Source organism: Piliocolobus tephrosceles, chromosome 6 (assembly GCF_002776525.5).
Source record: "Piliocolobus tephrosceles isolate RC106 chromosome 6, ASM277652v3, whole genome shotgun sequence".
Taxonomy (NCBI): Eukaryota; Metazoa; Chordata; class Mammalia; order Primates; family Cercopithecidae; genus Piliocolobus; species Piliocolobus tephrosceles.
In genome coordinates this window covers 87606767-87627134 of record NC_045439.1, presented here as the reverse complement: position 1 = coordinate 87627134, position 20368 = coordinate 87606767, and the positions used below count along the sequence as shown (strand labels likewise).

General features: G+C 40.5%; 1 protein-coding gene across 1 annotated transcript in view; it reads right to left on the bottom strand.

The window, feature by feature from the left end:
• The window catches only part of HMG20A (high mobility group 20A), a 76415-nt gene extending 75767 nt beyond the window's left edge, over window positions 1-648 (bottom strand). The window contains exon 1 of the mRNA XM_023195967.1: window positions 295-648. The gene's annotated coding sequence lies outside the window, so the exon portion shown is untranslated. The remainder of the gene's footprint in view (window positions 1-294) is intronic.
• Window positions 649-20368: the final 19720 nt, after the last annotated feature.

Here is a 20368-nt window from a genome sequence, read left to right as displayed (position 1 = left end):
GCGGCAAGATACGGTCTCCGCGAATGGCACCAAGCACTACCTTTTCAAGCCCTCACCAGCACTGAAGTGGGTTGGACACCCCCAAAACATCACCACCCCCCACAGGAAGTGAGGGTGTCCCCCCTCCCCCAGGACGGCCTTCCTCCCCTCCCCCAACCGGAAGTTGAGGCGCCCCCATTCAGCCGGCCTCCAACCAAGACAAACCAATACCACCACCACCAAAAGAGGGGTGATCTTCAAGTGGTGAAAGGCAGCTCGACTGGGGCCATCCCCAAGCTCGCCTTGCTTACTGACCTGCTGACGACAGGGGCAGGAAGGGGCCTGTGGCCTAAAGAAAGTCCCTTGCACAGAGGACAATTCCCTTAGCCTCTCTCAATCGCCTTCACTTCACGCGCTCGTCGTCTCACAGCTGGACAAAAATTCTTCCGCAGCACTTTATTTTGGTGTCCTTTCCTTTTCTTTACCTAATCTCTTAACCACCTTTGCACAGGTAACTCCTCTTACCGCACAGCATTTACAATTGCTCCGGTGAGGAGAAAAATGAAATATTTTCCACGGTCCCTTCAGAAAAATGAAGGGATTATTTTGCCCCAATGCGGCGAAGGACTACGTGGTTACGCAAGGTGAGCCTTATTTTCGTGGAGGTTTCTGGGAGATGTAGTTTTTTTTTTTATTGCGAAGGCCCGCAGAAAGTAGAGGAACTGAAATTGGTCATGACTATATATTAGCTTCGTCGAAAACATATTCTGTATTCGATGACGGCTGACCTAGCGGGCTCCGACGCCCAGATGGGCCCAGACTTGCCTGGTCTTTTCCTATGGGGCTTAATCGAACCCAAATTTTCGCTCTCGCGGGCCCAAGGTCTCGGCAGCCCCGCCCCTTATTTTGGCCCCGCCCTCCACAGCCAATCAGGCGCACTTTAGGTCTCGTCCTCTGGAGCTTGGAACGCAGAGAGGAGGGGCCTGGCGGCGACTCCTCCCGCTGGGCTGAGAGAGACGGGGGAGACAACTGGAGCCCGTGCGCGCGCGCGCGCGTGCTCACGGCTCCAGGAGCGCGGCGAGCGGGCGAGGGCGCGCGCGGAGGGGCGGTGCGCGGGGCCGAGAGGAGGCGGGCAGGCTGGTGGGCTGGGCGGGCGGCGAGCGGCCGGGAGCGCGCGGTGGACTCGGCCGCGGCGAGTAGTTAGTTAGTTGTTCTTAGTCAGTGTCAGTTGCTCGGCGGCGGCGGCGGCGGCCGTGGTCACCAGGAAAGGGACGGGACGGACGGCGATGGTGGTCGCCGCGGCGGCGTGTGCGCCCCTTAGGTAACAGCGGCCAGGCTGTCCGTGTCCCCTCGGTTGCCTTTTACTCACCCGCCGGCTGTGGGACCAGGGTTGCCGCGGGTTGAGGGCGCCGACCCGGGGGAATCCGGGCGGGGCGGCGCGGGTTCTGGGTGGCGCCGCCGCCGGGGCTCTGGCGGCCAGTGCGTCCAGCCGGGCGCGGGCTCTGGCTCTCCGGCCACCCCCGCGCCCCGCTGGTGCCGCGCGCCCCCCGCCTCCCCTGCCCCCTCCCTCGGCGGCGGCCCAGGGAGCGCGGCGCCCCCCAGAGGAAGGAAAGTTGGGACCCGCCGCGAGGGACGCCCCCCGGCGCGGCAGGGAGGCTGCGGGGTAAAGTGAAGCCTGGAGGAGCTGGATGCTGGGAGGCCGGGGCAGAAAGGACTTCTCTGGCTCCTGCCGGGTCCACACGGTCAGCCCGCTCCCACACCCGGGAGCGTCGTTGCAGCCTTGCCGGCAGCGTCGGGACGGAACCGGGTGGCTCCCTGCCTGCTCCCTTAGCGCCGCGGCTGGGGAGCTTGCGAACGTGTGGGCTGGCGGGGTCGTTTGGGGGTTGTGAGTGGTTCGGCTGCTCAGTTTTTTTCTTCTCTGCCCTTTGACTCATCCGTTCTTGCAACTTTTCTTTCCTCCCTCGATGGGGACTTGCCGTCTGAACCGCGTCTGCCCCCTTCCCCCTCGTATGCACCATCCGTCTGGGAGCTTGATTTCATTTTTTCCTCCTTTGGCTGCTTTAAAGATTGCTGAGAGCACCGGGAGCGACCCTCCTACCCCGCCTGCCTCTGGCGTGTTAAAGGTTACTTTTTGCATTTCGTTGTTTTTTAAAGATCCAAGTTCAGGAATTTGAGAGCTGTGGAATGGAGTTATTGGAAGGCTGGCGTTGAGGGGGTAGTGATGAGCTAGAGGAAAACTATGATTTCATCTTTATTGGCCTTGCTATAGAAAACCTAATTCATTTTTTTTTCTGCCTCTATTGAGTGTGGTAAGATCATACGCTGAATTAAATACTTAGAGACTTACATAAAAGACTATTTTTAGGTCACTGGATGATGTACGAGAACAGCTTTTCACCTGAACAGGGATTGCCTTGAGGATTCTGTTTTGGGGCCTAGCTACTGATTTTTGTTCAGCCACAGCGTCTTCTTTTCCCGATAAATGAAGTGATGTAGTGATGTGTGTAGTCAGAGAACCCATACTGCTCTCTGCAGTATGGAAGTGAAAAACGTGAATTATCCACAGGGGTAAAACTTTCCATGAGCAATCTTGGATACTCACTTCATGATGGCTTCTCCCGTAATCTCAGAGCATTTCTAGATAGCTCAATTCACTGACTACCCTAATTACTTTCTGACTTGCCTGGGACTTCTCTTTGGTGACTTGTTTAGTAAACTATAATGGCAGATATGGTACATTTTCTTGGCTTCAAAGTTGAGGGTTATAGCCTCAGCTCGGAGATGAACAATGTAAGTAGAATTCATAGCACTGCTAGTGAATTTTGGATATGACCAACTCACAAACTATGTGAAAAAACAAACATCCCCTTTTCATTGCTGTCAGGGAGGAAAGGGGGAATATTTTATTATGTCTTTGTTTTGGATTCTCTAACATGACTATATTATGTGGGAAAAATGTCAAATTATTTTCTTTAAGGCTTTTTAATGTGTGGTCCTTCTCTTCCCTCACTACCCCCCACTCCCGCCCCAATTTAGGGACTAAAATTTATGTGTGACTGTATTCTAGGGTTGGAAGAGAAATGTTTTGGTGAAAAAGATAAGATCACTTTGAACTATTATACCTCAACTATTCGTTTTATCCAGTTGATACTACACAGAAACTTTCACAATAATGTTTGTAGCCTGTTAACATTCAAAATTCATTTTTAGGAGTCTACCCTGAAGGCCCATTAAGAAATAATGCCATTTCATAACTGTTTCCCGACAATCGCATTAAAAAATGTGTTCCTGGAATGCATTATACGTGTACTCATATAAACATTTATCTTTGTACATTTATGGTAATGTAAATATTTAAGCCTGAGAGCTTAAAAACTTTTATTTGCTTATTTGCATACATGTTTTTCAACGTCTAACAGTGCCAACCGTATTTGCCAAATAAGCATCAGCAATAAATTCATGCTTTGGCACATTTCATGTAATAACTCTTCTAAATTGTTCCGTGGTGAAGCATCATGAAATTAGCATTTGCTTCGTGAGAGAGATTTGTTGTTCTTTTTAACTGTACTGATGTGCTGTTTAAGTGGAGCAGGTGCTGGGCCCTAGCCATTTGTGTTGATACCTGCCAAATCAACACCCTTTTGTTGGATGGGTTAAGTAATTTAGGAACCAAACTGTGACCCCTGGCATGCCAAGTGTGAGTACAAGGCTCCATATCAGTGTTGCAAATCGCTGTTTTCACTGTAAGAGGCAGATGTGTATGATGAGCATTGTTCTGTCATTTGCTGATCTCTTTACTGTGATTCCTACAATCTTCCCCATCCCCCGCACCCCCCACCCCACTCTCCTTCCCAATCTTTTCATTACTGAAACTCCTGGTACAGTCTAGGTTCCCTCAAGGCTGGTTTGTTTTCCTTGGTGAACTGTAAATTCTAGTAATCTTTAGGCCAGGAATAGATAGTTTACATTTGTTTGACAAATGTTTGAGTACCTTTTAAGTGCCAGGCATGGTAGTAGATAGTACCTGAGTATTATAGAATATGATATTCCTTTTTGCAAGGAGGTTACAGTTGAGGAGGAAAAGATAGGTGATAACCAATAATTATGGTATGACAGGGCTGTGCACACATTCCTATGGATGGAAGCACAGAGGAAGGGTAGCTGACTCAGACTTGGGGGATGGGGGGAGGGTGTCTAGAATGCATCTTAGAGTGTTACCTGGGCTAGTTTTCAATAATAGGTAAAAGTTAACTGGGTCCAGAAAGAGGGAAATACAGCTTATACCAGTGCTGTCCTGTAGAAATTTAATACAAGCCACAAATATAAGTCATATATACAACTTAAAATTTTCTAGTAACCACATTTGAAAAAGTAAAAAGTGAAATTAATTTTAATAATATAAACTTGGTATATCCAAGATATCATTTCAACATGCATTCAGTATAAAAAGTAATATTGAAATACGACTTTTCCATTTTCATACTGTCTTCAGAATCCCGTGCATAATTTTCTACTGTCTTCAGAATCTGGTATGTAATTTACACTTATGGCACATCTCAATTTGGACAACTAGAGTCACATACTCGATAACTGCAGGTGAGTGGACAGCAACAACACAGCTTTAGAACAGGGGTGGATGAAGTAATAAGCCAAATCAGTGATTGTCTTGTGAACCAAGTTAAGGAACTTTAACTTAATTCTGAAGTTTGTGGAAATTTAGTGGGGGAAAAAATTAAGCTATGCTGTGGTAGAATCAGATTTGTATTTTAGACCCGTCATTTTGACAGTAAAGTGAATATTGAATTAGAAACAAAACTGGAAGCAAGGACCAGTTAGGAAGCTATTCCTGGTGAGAAATGATGAAGAGTGTAGAAGAGGGAGTGGCTCTATGAGAGATTTAGGAAGTATTATTAACGGGACAGGAAAAATCTATTTAGATTATAGAATTGAGCAAGATTGAAGATTTTGGATGATTCCTACATTTCTGTTGTGATCTGCTGAGTAGATTGGGCAAGCAGCGGAAGAGAAGCCAACCATCTGTGCCAGACAGACCAAAGATGAAAAAAGGAAATAGAGATTTGTCATGAAAGCTGAGGGAGAATATTCTTTCAAGGCCTAGGAGTGGTCAACACTGTATCCTGCCTCCAAAAGGAAAAGTAAGATAAAGACTGAATAAAGTCTCTGAGACTTGGTGATTAAGATGTCTTTTGTAACTTCTGCTAGAGCACTTAGCTACATTGTAATGCATGGGGGTGCGTGTTGAAAAGTGAATAACAACTGTAAGTGTAGCTAATTGAGAGGGATACAATGTTTTCAACCAAGGACTCTGAAGGAGTCTGTAAGTAGGGGGAGATACTTTAGAGAAGTTTACCTTTTTTACAAATGGAATCTTGGACATGCTTAATGTAAGCCTGGAAAGAGCCAGTAGAGAGGAGAAACTGAAGAAGAGTGTATATGTGTGTGTTTGATGGGCTTGGGAAACTGACTGGTGGATGGAGGCAAGGATTTGAAGGTAATAGGGAATGAGATCCAGGGTGTAGGTAGAGAAGTTGGCCTTAAGTAGAAGGTAGTCTCACTTTTCCAGTGAGCAGAAAGGAAGGAGATGGATGGCGGTGTAAAAGTTTGTAACTGACAGGGCAGGAAGGAAGAGTTGATGACATGTCTTGTATAATTTTTAATCATCTGCTAAGAGTGAAGGGAACGTGGTAGAATAGAGGTTTTCAAACAATATGTGAGCCCAAGTGCTGTGGCATGTACCTGTAGTCCCATCTACTCAGTAGGCAGAGGCAGGAGGATCTCTTGAACCCAGAAGTTGAAGGCCAGCCTGGGCAACATAAGGAGACCCTATCTCTTAGAAAACACACACACAAACAAAAAAGCCAGGTAAAATTAATCCACCCCTGTGAAAGGAATGGAAAAAAAGACAGTCTGTAGTTTATACATACTCTTTGTAAACAGCTTCCAAGGAATGGCTAGAGGGGATAGGGGTGGAGGTAAGGGAGAGAGAGGTAGACAGACAGACACATGACTAGGAAACTGAAGAAGGATTGTTAGTTAAGCATTGAGGACTTGTTTATTTCAGATTGTAGACCTCATATTTGTAGCAGTACCACCAATTTGCATGGTTGATTTTTCTCCAGCAATGAGTGATCAGATTATCTGAAGAAACTATTTAATACTCACAAGAACCTTATGAGTTAATACATATTGTTACTGTTACTCTCCTTGTTTGTAAGATGAACAGCTCAGGTTTAAATCCTGCCCAGACTGTTATCCACTGCTTTGTAGATATCTGTTTGGTAGAGATATCTGAAGGACAGTTGGTTGAGGGAATTAATGATATTGAGTATTACAACACTGCTGAAGAACTGTGGAGTCCTTCTGGATCACGAGCTGGAAGCCTGTAAGGAGGTGATCCAGTTGGGAGAAAATGAGGAGCATGAAATGCTAGAAGTCAGTATGAAGCTGAAGAGCAAATGAAGAGCAAATAATACTAGCTTCTATTTATGGAGTATCTCCTATGTGCTATACACTTTAATACCTAATTCTGACCCTAACACTAACTCAACAATGTTGTTATTTACCTTATATTATTTCCTTTTTTCTCCTTCCGATGAAGAAACTGAGGATTAGAAAGGTTAAATAACATATCCAGACACACCCTGTCAGGTGATGGAACCAGGATTCAAAGCCCATTCTTTTTTGTCCAAACCATGTTCGTTTCATTCTTTCTTGTCCAAACCATGTTTGTTTCATTCTTTCTTGTCCAAACCGTGTTCATTTCAAGTCAGAGGATAAGATAGAACATACAGTAATTGGGCCTGGCGTAGTGGCTCACACCTGTAATCCCACCACTTTGGGAGGCCAAGGTGGTTTGAGGTCAGGACATTAACATCAGCCTGGGCAACGTGGTGAAACCCTGTCTCTTACAAAAAAAAAAAAAAATACAAAAAATTAGCTGGGCATGGTGGTGCACACCTGTAGTCTCACCTACTCAGGAGGCTGAGGTGGGAGGATCACTTGAGTCTGGAAGGTTGAATCTGCAGTGAACTGTGATTGCGCCACTGCACTCCAACCTGGGTGATAGAGCAAGACCCTGTCTCAAAAAGAAGAAAGAAAGAAAGAAAGATAATGCAGGCCGGGTGTGGTGGCTTATTCCTGTAATCGCAGCACTATGGGAGGCTGAAGTGGGAAGATCGTCTGAGCCCAGGAGTTTAAGACCAGCCTAGGCAACATAGGGAGGCCTCATCTCTCAAAACAATAATAAATTAGCCGGACGTGGTGGCATGTGCCTGTGGGCCCAGCTACTTAGGAAGCTGAGGTTGGAGGATCACTTGAGCCTGGATGGTAGAGGCTGTAGTGAGCCATGATTGCACCACTGCACCCCAGTCTGGGCAACAGAGTAAGACCCTGTCTCAAAAAACAAACAGAAAAATTGCTGCTATGTACTCTTCACCTGGGTTCCTCTAATGTTGACATCCTGCATAACCATGGTACATTCATCAAGCTAAAAAATTAGTATTGGTACGATGCTTCAACCAAGCTTCAAACTTCTTTTATATTTTACCAGTTTTTCTAATATTATTTTTGCATTCTGTTATCCAAACCATACTACATTGCTTTAGTTGTCTTGTCTCTTCCAATGTGTGGCGGTTTCTTGGTCTTTTCTTATCTTTTATAACCTTGACACAGGTATTTTTTTTTTTTTTGAGACGGAGTCTCGCTCTGTTGCCCAGGCTGGAGTACAGTGGCCGGCTCTCAGCTCACTGCAAGTTCCGCCTCCTGGGTTTACGCCATTCTCCGGCCTCAGCCTCCGGAGTAGCTGGGACTACAGGCGCCCGCCACCTCGCCCGGCTCGTTTTTTGTATTTTTTTAGTAGAGACAGGGTTTCACCGTGTTAGCCAGGATGGTCTCGATCTCCTGACCTCGTGATCCGCCCGTCTCGGCCTCCCAAAGTGCTGGGATTACAGGCTTGAGCCACCGCGCCCGGCCGACACAAGTATTTTGTAGAATGTTCTTCAGTTTAGGTTTGTCTGATGTTTTCTCATGATTAGATTGGGGTTATGGATTTTGGAGGAGAGTACCATAGAGGTGAGGTGCCCTTATTATTTCATATAGGAGGTACATGATATCAAATAATTTATCAGTTGTGATCACTCTGTTAAGGTGCTTTCTGCCAGGTTTGTCCACTGTGAAGTTACCATTTTTCATTTCCCGTACTCTGTGCACTAGAAACAGGTTACTAAGTTTAGCCCACACTTAAAGGGATGGAAATTAAACTCCGCTTCCTGGAGGGAGAAGTATAAAAGAATTTGTGGACATATATTAAAACCACCACAGTAATTGGTAAATATTTTGAGAGATATTTGAGGCTTTGCCAGTATCCTGTTTCTGCCCACTAATTTCAGCATTCATTAGTGGATCTTGCCTGCAGCAATTATTGCTATGGGTTCTGAAGCTACTTTTTTTTTTCTTCCTCATTCTTTCTACATTTATTAACTGTATAAGGAAGGTTTGTCCCTTCTCTTCTATCTAATAATTTATCTCAGTTCAAATTCATAGATATTTATTTAATTCTTAGTGTTAGAATTAAAAGCTATCATTATTTTGTTGCTCGAATTATTCCAGTTTTGGGCCTTGGGATCTCTTTTAGGTCTACTTCTGTGTCCTTTTGGCATATATCTATTCTTTTTTTATAGGTATGTACATGCACACTTCCTTACTTTCTGACATTACCACATGCTTCGGGTTCATCTTGGTTTTTTTCCGGCCTTAGCACTAGAATCAATTATTTCTCTAAGGAACCTTGGTTCCTTTCAATGGAGGATGGTATTTTGAAGCCAGGATCTGAATGCTAAGTGTGCTCATTGCTGTGGAGTGTCATTGCTCCTAGGCTTTCTCAGTGGAAAGAACTAGGAAATGCATGTATGTATACTAATCCATGTATCCACGTATAATTACGTTAAAATCTGTATTTCTGTGTATAAAAATATAAATATACTGATTGTGACTCTAACTGGATATGTTTTGTTACAAATAGATTTGCTGATGGATTGGATGTAGAATGGGAAAAGAAAAGAGTAATGGATCACTCCAAGGTTTTTGATTTGAGCAACTGGAAGGATAGAATTGTCATTAATAGAAATGAGGAAGACTTGAGGACAGTGCAGAGCAGGTTTCTGGGGAGAGTTTAGGAGTTCTGTTCTAAACTGGTTAAGTTTTTGAGATGTCTAATAGACATGCTAAGTAATAGAGATATTAAGTCAGCAGTTGAACATGGGAATCTAGAGTTCAGAGAAGAATGGTCCAGGTTACATTTGGAACTTGTCAGTGTAGATTAGATCACCTGAGGAGTGAGGATAGCTAGAGAAGAGAAGAGATTTAAGGACTGGCCCATGGGGCATTCCAGTCAGAGAGATAAGGAGGAGCAGTTCTACATAATGTTAAGGGCTAGTTATAGGGTGGATTTCATATCATTAATAAACACTTTAGTATCTATTGTTTGCAAGATACCAAGTTGTGTTTGGGGTTAACATCACTCCCTCCATAAATTTATAAGACAAATTACAGACTTGAGAATAGCAGTAGAAGGCCACATACCTGAAAAAGATATAAAGTACTAGGGGCTGGGTGTGGTGGCTCATGCCTGTAATCCCAGCTCTTTTGGAGGATGAGGCAGGAGGATTACTTGAGGCCAGGAATTTGAGACCACCCTGGGCAATATAGTGAGACCCACCCCTATCCCACATCTCTACAAAAAGTAAAAAAATATTAGCTGAGTGTGCTGGCCCATGCCTGTTTTAGCTATTCAAGTGACTGAGGCAGGAGGTTTACTTGAGTCCAGGAGTTCAAGCCTGCAGTGAGCTATGATCGCACCACTGTTCTCTAACCTGGGTGACATCGCAAGACTGTCTCTATTAAAAAAAAAAAAAGGTATGAAGTACTAATGAAGCTTATTAGAGAATGTGGATGTAAGAAACTATAACTCAAATATGTGCCAGCTATATTTAAATGCTGATGTAAGCATGTGTCAGCCAAGAAACTTGTCAAGGCTTTATGTACACACTAGTAATTGTCAACCAGTAGAAGTTTCTCCATATGTTAACCTTGGTTTTGGAGGTTGTTTCTGTTCTTGCTCCCTTTCCATTATTAGGTCTTGAGTTGGTAATTGTACCTGTAGTCATTGGCTATCAATTAAGCCACTCAGTGAACTGGCGAGGAGTGTTTCTGCTGCCCTCGACTTTTTAACTTGGCTCTCTGCTACCTTTTCACAATCAATAGGATTTGACTTGGGACTGCATACAATCAAATGTTTCCATTTACAAGCAGGGTTGTAAATCAAGCAGGATTGGCCTTACCATCTTCTGTGAATATGCCCCCCCCCCCTTTTTTTTTTAACTATTTCTTTCACATGTGGTCTTAGACATTCACATTTATCATCTGGTTATTAAAGTCAAACCCAAAATAACAATTTTAGAATTTTAAAAACAGTTAAAACATGTACCCTGGTAAGCCAATGTTTTAGTAAAACATTTTAATTTCAACCACTTTGCATTAAAAATAGGTAGACTTTCATTGCCAGCTGATAAGAGGTGGTAGTATGGCATGAGGCAGGCAAATAGCACCTATCTAGTAATTATTTAAGTGTCAGTCACTCTTTAGGAACTACAAGAAAAATAACAGGTGTACCTACTTTGTAGGATGGGGGCAGATAATTAGAGGATTCCATTCTTATTCCTACCTCCGAATGGTTGACAAAGCTATTATCCATGTTTATGGACCAGTGTGTTGTATTTATTAGTTGTGAGAAATCTGAGCATATTTATATGCTGAGTGGAAAGAGCCTATGCATTGAGTGCAAAGACTGTATCTTACTAGCACACTTCCCAACAAGTAGTGAATATTCAAATGTTTGTTGAATGAAAGATTTCAATAAGGTACTTGACCCTTATAAAATTTAAGACATGAAGATTTGTTTAGCTTGTTAAAGAAAACTCAAGATATTAAAAATTTTCATTGTTTAAGTCAGAGTTAGTGCAAAACAAAATAAATCTGTAAGGTAACATCCTCATTTTAGGCCAAGCCAAACAAATCATACCACTCTGTAAAAACGTTATCACGGACGGGTGCGGTGGCTCACACCTGTAATCCCAGCACTTTGGGAGGCCAAGGTGGGCGGATCACCTGAGGTCGAGAGTTCGAGATCAGCCTGACTAACATGGAGAAAGCCTGTCTCTACTAAAAATACAAAATTAGCTGGGCATGGTGGTGCATGCCTGTAATCCCAGGAGGCTGAGGTAGGAGAATCACCTGGGAGGCTGAGGCAGGAGAATAACTTGAACCTGGGAGGTGGAGGTTGCAGTGAGCCAAGATCGTGGTGAGCTGAGATCGTGCCATTGCACTCCAGCCTGGGCACAAAGAGCGAAACTCTGTCTCAAAAAAACAAACAAACAAACAAACGAAAACACAAACCATGATTACTGTCTTTCAGGTAACTCATAAACCTGCCCTCCAAGAATAGTCAAGAATTCTAGTTCAGAAGTCACACTACATGAATTTGAATTTACCAACTCAGCCACTTCTTGGCCATGCGACTTTATGTTAGTTTCTTAACTGTGCGTCAGTTTCCTCATTTGTAAATTAAGGATAATACTTGTACTTACTTTATGGGGTTGTAAGATGAAATTAGAATATATGTCACGCATATATACAAGTGTTCAGTTTTTAACTGTTATTCTAAAAATGCTAAGAGGCTAGTATCTTAGAGTTTTTTATTTTCTCAAAATTGCATATACTGAGTGTTAAAGGAAAACAAATCCCTCTGTGAACAAGAAAAAACACTGACAGAAAGTATACCAGTATACTCATAATGATATGTTGAGACAGTGAATAATGGGTTTTCTGCTTTTCGCCATCTTCACTTTTTCTTTTATTTGTTGAGCAGATTTTTTTTGTTTTTTTTTTTTTGAGACGCAGTCTAACTCTGTCGCCCAGGCTGGAGTGCAGTGGCACGATCTCGGCTCACTGCAAGCTCCGCCTCCCGGGTTCACGCCATTCTTCTGCCTCAGCCTCCCGAGTAGCTGGGACTACAGGTGCCTGCCACCATGCCCAGCTAATTTTTTGTATTTTTAGTAGAGATGGGGTTTCACCATGTTGGCCAGGATGGTCTCGATCTCCTGACCTTGTGATTCACCTGCCTCGGCCTCCCAAAGTGCTGGGATTATAGGCGTGAGTCACTGCGCCCGGCCCTGTTGAGCAGATTTTTATTAAATACTCAACTATGAGTCAAACACTGGGCTTTAATAAGCATATTACTTTCTGAGAGTAAGCAATATTGTGGTTAAGAGCATGGGTTTGGGACCCAGCCTGCCTGGAGTTGAATCTCATTTTTACCACTTACTAGCTGTGTGGCCTTGGGAAAATCACTTTCTTTCTTGGTGCCTTTGTTTTCTTATCTGTAAAATGAGGGAAGTGATATCATCAACCTCAGAGGGTTTTTAATGAGCTCATATTTGAAAAGTAGTTAAAGTAATGCTTGAAGCATAGTATCATGTGTGTGCTAAATAATATAAAAGATGATAGAAATATTACATCATTTAAAAATAAAGATTTTAGGGAGGCTGAGGCAGGAGAATGGCGTAAACCAAGGAGGCGGAGCTTGCAGTGAGCCGAGATCGCATCACTGTACTCCAGCCTGGGTGACAGGGCGAGACTCCATCTCAAAAAATAAAAAATAAATAAATAAATAAATAAATAAATAAATAAATAAAGATTTTAATTTTCCAGTATATTTATACTTTCACCCACATTGACAGAAGCACTTTTATTGTTTAAAGTTAGAATCCCCCCTTAATTTTCAAAGTAGATTCAGTTTTGTTATTGCAAGGGAAGATGCCATGGTACCACTCTTAAAATATTTTTGTGTTTGTTTTTGAGATGCGGTCTCACTCCATTACTTAGGCTGGAGTGCAGTGGCATGATCATGGCTCACTGAAGACTTGACCTCCCAGGCTCAAATGATCCTCCCACCTAAGCCTCCTTAGTAGCTGGGACCACAGTTGCATGCCACCATATCTGGCTAATTTTTAGAATTATTTTTTGGAGACAGTTTCCCTGTGTTGCCCAGGATGATCACAAACTCCTGGGCTCAGGTGATCCTCCTGCCTCAGCCTCCCAAAGTGCTGCGGTTGCAGGCATGAGCCACCACATCCTGCTTCAACTCTTAAATATTTTGGAATAATTAGTTGAATATTTCAAATGCTGAAAAACTGCCTTCTTTCTAGGCGTGCTACAGTATTTGTAGATTTTATATGGGTATGAAGTAGTTTTTTAATTGTGGAGGTTTGTGTGAAAGAAGAGTTAAGGCATTGGAGAAACAGGAGAAAGTATCTTCCTAATGCCAGTTCTCTCCTTCATTTGAAAAACTGTTTCTGCAGCGGTATTCCTAGACTGTTTTCTTAAAAAAAATTATTTATTTTTATTTCAATAGGTTTTCAGGGAGCAGGTGGTTGTTGGTTACACAGATAAGTTCTTTAGTAGTGATTTCTGAGATTTCGGTGCACCCATCACCGAGCAGTGTATGCTGTACCCAATGTGTACCCCTCACCCCCTCCCACTCTTCCCCCTGTATCCCCAAGGTCCATTTTATCATTCAAATACCTATGCATCCTAATAACTTAGCTCCCACTTAGAAGTGAAAACTTGTAAGTTCTCAGGTTTTCCATTCCTGAGTTACTTCATTTAGAATAATGGTCTCCAGTTCCATCCAGGTTGCTGCAAATGCCATTATTTTGTTCTTTTTTATGGCTGAGTAATATTCCAGGGTGTGTGTGTGTATATATATATATTTTTAGTGTGTATAGATATATTTTTAGAGTATATATATATTTTTAGTGTATATATATATTTCACACTTTCTTTATCTACTTGATTGATGGGCATTTGAGCTGGCTCCATTTTTTTTTTTGCAATTGTGAATTGTGCTGCTATAAACATGCACATGCAAGTGTCTTTTTCACATGATGACTTCTCCTCTGGGTAGATACTCAGGAGTGGGATTGCTGGATCGAATGGTAAATCTACTTTTAGTTCTTTAAGGAATCTCCATACTGTTTTCCATAGTGGTTGTACTAATTTACATTCCCACCAGCAGTGTAAAAGTGTTCCCTTTCACCACATCCGTGCCAACATCTAATATTTTTTGATTTTTTGATTATGGCCATTCTTGGGGGAATAAGGTGGTATTCCTTTGTGGTTTTGATTTGCATTTCCCTGATTAGTGATGTTGAGCATTTTTTCATATGTTTGATGGCCATTTGTATATCTTCTTTTGCAAATTGTCTATTCATGTCCTTAGCCCACTTTTGATGGGATTATTTGTTTTTTTTCTTGCTGATTTGTTTGAGTTCCATGTAGATTCTGGATATTAGTCTTTTGTCAGATGCATAGTTTGTGAAGATTTTCTCCTACTCTGTGGGTTGTCTGTTTACTCTACTGGTTATTTATTTTGCTAAGCAGAAACTTTTTAGTTTATTTAAGTTCAACCTATTTATCTTTGTTTTTGTTGCATTTGCTTTTGGGTTCTTGGACATGAAGTCTTTGCCTAAGCCAATATCTAGAAGCCTTTTTCTGATGTTATCTTTTAGAATTTTTATCGTTTCAGGTCTTAGATGTACATCTTTGATTCATCTGGAGTTGATTTTTGTGTAAGGTGAAATGAGGATCCAGTTTCATTCTTCTACATGTGGCTAGCTAATTATCCCAGCATCATTTGTTGAATAGGGTGTCCTCTTTCCACTTTGTGTTTTTATTTGCTTTGTCGAAGATCAGTTGGCTATAGTATTTGGCTTTATTTCTGGATTCTCTGTTCTGTTCAAATTGGTCTGTGTGCCTGTTTTTACACCAATACCAGGCTGTTTTGATGACTGTAGCCCTATAGGATAGTTTGAAGTTGGGTAATATGACATGACACCTCCAGATTTGTTCTTTTTGCTTAGTCTTGCTTTGGCTCTCTGGGCTCTTTTTTGTTTCCATATGAATTTTAGGATCATTTTTTCTAGTTCTATGAAGAATGATGGTGGTATTTTGATGGAAATTGCATTTAATTTGTTGATTGCATTTGGCACTATGGTCATTTTCACAATATTGATCTGCCCATCCACAGGCATGGGATGTGTTTCCATTTGTTTGTGTCATCTATGGTTTCTTTCGGCAGCGTTTTATAGTTTTCCTTGTAGAGGACTTTCACCTCCTTGGTTAGGTATATTCCTAAGTATTTTATTTTATTTTTTGCAGCTATTATAAAAGGGGTTGAGTTCTTGATTTGATTCTCAGCTTGGCCGCTGTTGGTGTATAGCAGTGTTAGTGATTTGTGTACATTTATTTTGTATCCTGAAATGTTACTGAATTCATTTATCAGACCTAGGAGCTTTTCGGATGAGTCTTTAGGGTTTTCCAGGTGTACAATTATATCATCAGTGAACAGTGACAGTTTCACTTCCACTTTACCAATTTGGATGCCCTTTATTTCTTTCTCTTATCTGGTTGCTCTGGCTAGGCTAGGCTGTTTTTCATTGTTTGCCTTTCGGAATCTGGCTGCATCCATAGTGCTAAACCTCAAAACTAGATACTTCAAGTAAACTGCTGGGTCTTAATTCAGCTATTGGTTCTGACGTTAAAAGAGCTTGTTCATTTCCAGATTCAGTGAGGAAGGTATTATAATCTAAGAGTGATGAGAAAAATGAAAAACCTATTTTATTCTATACAGTATAACAGCAAATTTAAATGGTTCTTATATACCTCTGCCCATACAAATGCAGCTTGTGAAATGATATTATCAGTGAATATGTAAATCACACCATCAGCAGCATTGAAATAATTTATAGATACAATGGTTTCTAATTTAGGGAGTTAGACTTCTGAATTCCTTAATTATTGACTTAGATTTTATTTCACATATTTTAAAATTAAATATATATAAATAAAGTTTGAATCTTATAAATGCAACTTGTAGTTGTCAGTTTTGTATTCCAAATGTCTAGCAAAAAATCTTGTCATCTAGGAAAGGATATGTTTTGTATTCTTTTGTAAAAGGCAATGGCAGAGCTTTATTAAGGTGTGAATGCTGATCTTTTCTTATCTTCTATGGGCCTGTATCATCTGGATTTTTATGGGCTTGCTGTCTTACTAGGAGACTGATTCCTGCTATATGCAACGATTTCCCTCTAATTTTCTCTGTCCTTTTTGGCTGAAGAGCTCAAGTGGAGTTGAATGTTACATATTATACAACACATCTTTTGAAAATTAATAGCTTTTATGATAAGAATATAGTTCATTTTTATTGTTGAAAAGTTGGAAAACGTAGAATAGGTAAAAAGGAGAAAATCTGTCATGCTACCATCCAGACATAACTAGTGCTAATAACGTAGTGCCCTTCTCCTCAGTCTTGTTGTGTATATATACATCTGAAAATATCTAATTGACCTCGGCCGGGCGCAGTGGCTCACGCCTGTAATCCCAGCACTTTGGGAGGTTGAGGGGGGCAGATCACGAGGTCAGGAGATTGAGACCATGCTGGCCAACATGGTGAAACCCCATCTCTACTAAAGTACAAAAACTTAGTTGGGAGTGGTGGCGTGCACCTGTAGTCCCAGCTACCCAGGGGGCTGAGGCAGGAGAATTGCTTGAACCTGGGAGGAGGAGGTTGCAGTGAGCCGAGATTGCGCCACTGCACTCCAGCCTAGTGACAGAGTAAGACTCCATCTCAAAAAAAAAAAAATCTAATTGACCTCATACTACTTATAATAGGGATATAGTTTATCAGTTATAATAAATGCAGTAAAGTGATCACACTGTGAAAGGCATAGAGGAGCTGAGACTGACTGTGGAGAGAGCAGGTTTATGTTCACTGCAGGAACTGGCGTTTTTCTTTGTTTCATGTTGCTAAGCACATTCGATAAGTTGAATACATATTGAAGCAGCGTACGTACCTTTAATAATCTGATAGCCTGTTTTCTTTTCTGATAATGTATCACAGACTTTATCATTAATAAATCCTACCTCCTCCTGTGATCATTCTCCAGTGTATTGAGAACTGGCAATCATATAGAATATATTAGTAGAGCAGACTCTCTATAGTCTCAAAGAATATGTCTCAAATATTTGGGTATATCTTACAGCAGTGCTGTCCAATAGAAATAGTGCAAACCACATATGTAGTTTCAAATTTTCTAGTAGCCACAATTTAAAAAGTACAAAGAAGCAGGTGAAATTAATTTTAATGATATATTTTATTCTAGTATAAATAGTATATTGCAACATGCCATCAATATAATGAATTATTGAGATATTTTACGTTCTATTTTTTCTATCCTCCAAATCCAATGTATATTTTCCACTTAAAGCACATTTCACTTCAGACTAGCTGCATTTCAGATGCTTAGTAGCCATAGGTGGCTAGTATTAGCACAGTCCTAGAACATAGAATTTCCCCCCAGAAGATGCAGTAAAATATCATTTTGCAGGTATTCTGGAGAGTTATATGAGAAGAAAACAGCAAAGCCAAGTTACACCATGGATCCTGAACATTCACTTTGCTGTCTCATAAGATGTTAAACCTTTGCCTCAATAAAATTAGATATTTCTGTATTTATGGGTCTTCATGTCAAGCAAGTGTTAAATTTGTAGTTGTCTAAAGGCCTACTGGACATATTATTTGCAGTAACTCTTAGAATGGTCAGTAAAATTGATTCTATATTCTAAAGTTCTGTTTTTAACTACCAGGTACTATGCTCATTACCTGGGTGATAAAATAATCTGTACACCAAACCCCTGTGACATGCAGTTTACCCGTGTAACCAACTTGTACATGTACCTCTGAACCTAAAAACCGGAAATGAAAAAAAAAGTCATTCTGTTTCTGAAATGAATTTGTGGCATTGTAATAAATATGTGGCATGGTCATAAAGGTTAGTGATATAAACTGAATGTAATAGAATAGAATTGAATAAGCTTTGTTTTTAATTGAGTTTGTGGTCATGTGAAAAATATTCCTTAACATCTTAGGCTTTATTTTGTTCTGTAAGATGGAGATAATCCTGCCCTTTTTTCTTAATATGATTTTGATTGTCGAATGAGATGAATGGAAACTAAAGGGATGTGTTTTATTCATCTTCATGTCCCCAGGACTTAGTATAGAGTTCGATATGTGAACATCCAATAAATATTGGACTCAGAGGCTGAATATATATTGAAGAACTTTCAAAATAAATATGCTACCAGTGGAAGCTGTTATTACTGTACTTGATTTGCACTATTTCTTATTATTTAAATTCTTTACTGGAATATGATAACTCTTTAATAATTATTTGCCCGTACAATCAGTAAGTAAGGTTGCCTATTGTGGTTGTATTTTTACTTACCTGTAATATTTTATTCATTGAATCTTATCTGTAGATAAATATATTTCTAAAAATATGTTAGTATCTTATTTTAAAAGATGTTTCATACTTAAAATAAATGTCTCTGCTTTTCTTCAGAGTAAACAATTTAAAATCTTGTTGTTGGTATTGGGAGATAGACGACTGCTTTCACCATACCCAATCAGCAGTATTTGAGAGACAAATACAATGTCATTGGAGGCCAAGATGATAGAGGCAAAGTAGCAATATTTTAAATACTGGAATATGGTTCTAGTAACCAGAAAAGGCTCCAATTTAGAAAGGATTTCTTATTTCTATAATGATGAGAAAAACTCCATCTTTTTCTTCTGCAATGGGATGCAACATTTCATCATTACTTAGGGTGGAAGTATAACAAAATCATAATGCAGGAGCAAATAATGTATACCCAGAACTGCATTTCAAAGTGATCTTCATGAAAACATTAGCTTTTTCTAGCCTCAGCTATGAGTTTCTGCAACTGCCCACTCACTGAGTCATCTATAGCAATTGAAAGTTTAGATATTTCCCATTTGTTAGGGTATTTTTTTCATACAATGTGGCTTTTATCTATCCTGAATGAAGCAAGCAAGATTCATATAAAATGGCATGTGCAGTATGAAAGTCTGCTTTATTGTTTCCTGGGAATAAATGAAGAACTTTAGGAAGCAGTTGAATATTATCAGTGTACTAGGAACCATTAAACTAAATGATACACTCTGGGAGTAGTTGGCAGTTTTCTGTTTTCATTATATTCCCCCACTTGTACCTTCACTCAAAACTGGAGCATAACTTTCAGTATTTGATGACTAAAAGATAATCAGATTAAACTTTATTTTTTTCCTATTTTTCTTTACATGATAATTATATACTAATAATTTTAATATGTAATATTTTAAATATTGAGATAATATAGCATGTTACTAAAAGACATACGGTGACATTGAAGACCATTTGGCTAAATAAATGGGTGATATGTTGATTGAATGAAATAATTGGTCTCATTTAAAGAGGAGAAGAGGGAACTTGCCTTTTTTCCCTTGATTTATTCCCTTGATCTTCTTTTCTCCCTGATGTCTAGATACGTATTTTAAGGCAATTCTATTACTGAAAATCCTCGGCTTATTTCTGTTCCATTCTGAATTTTACTGTTTGTTGTTGTGCTTAGGCACAGGGGAAGAGGATTGAAATCTGTTTTTTTTTTTTTTTTTTTTTTTTTTTGAGATGGAGTGTCCCTCTCGGCTCACTACAACCTCCGCCTCCCGAGTTGAAGCAATTCTCCTGTCTCAGCCACAGGTGTGTGCCTCCACACCTGGTTAATCTTTGTATTTTTAGTAGAGCTGGGGTTTCACCATGTTGGCCAGATTGGTCTTGAACTCCTGACCTCAGGTCATCTGCCCAACTCAGCCTCCCAAAGTGCTGGGATTATAGGCGTGAGTCACCGCCCCCAGCCCTCCTTTTCTTTAGTCTTGCTACTTCTGTATCTTGATTCTGCTCATTCTTAGCATAGAAAATATAATAAAGCAAGATGTACCTAATGACTACTTGTAATTATGTTGTAAATGTAATTTTTTTTTTTTTGGAAAAAAAATTTTTTTTTTATTTTTTATTATTGGAACTTTAAAATTCCAATACAAATCAGCAAAAGCTCTCTAAGAAAGTAAAACTGGCACCTTTAATGTATGCCAAATTGCATTTCTTGCATTTGACATTTTGCTGTGTATTAATTTTGAGTTCTTTTGTGGCAATGTCCAATGAAGTTCTGATGAATAATAATAATCTGTGGAAAATCAAAGATATGTTTGTAGCTGATTTGGGAATTTGATTGAGCTATGAGCTACAATTTTTGTGTTGAGTTTTTTAAGAAACAAAAGAAATGTGATTTTAGGTAAGTATTGTGCTTCTTATACTCTTAACAATTGTATTATGACCGGTGCAGATTGACTTTCATG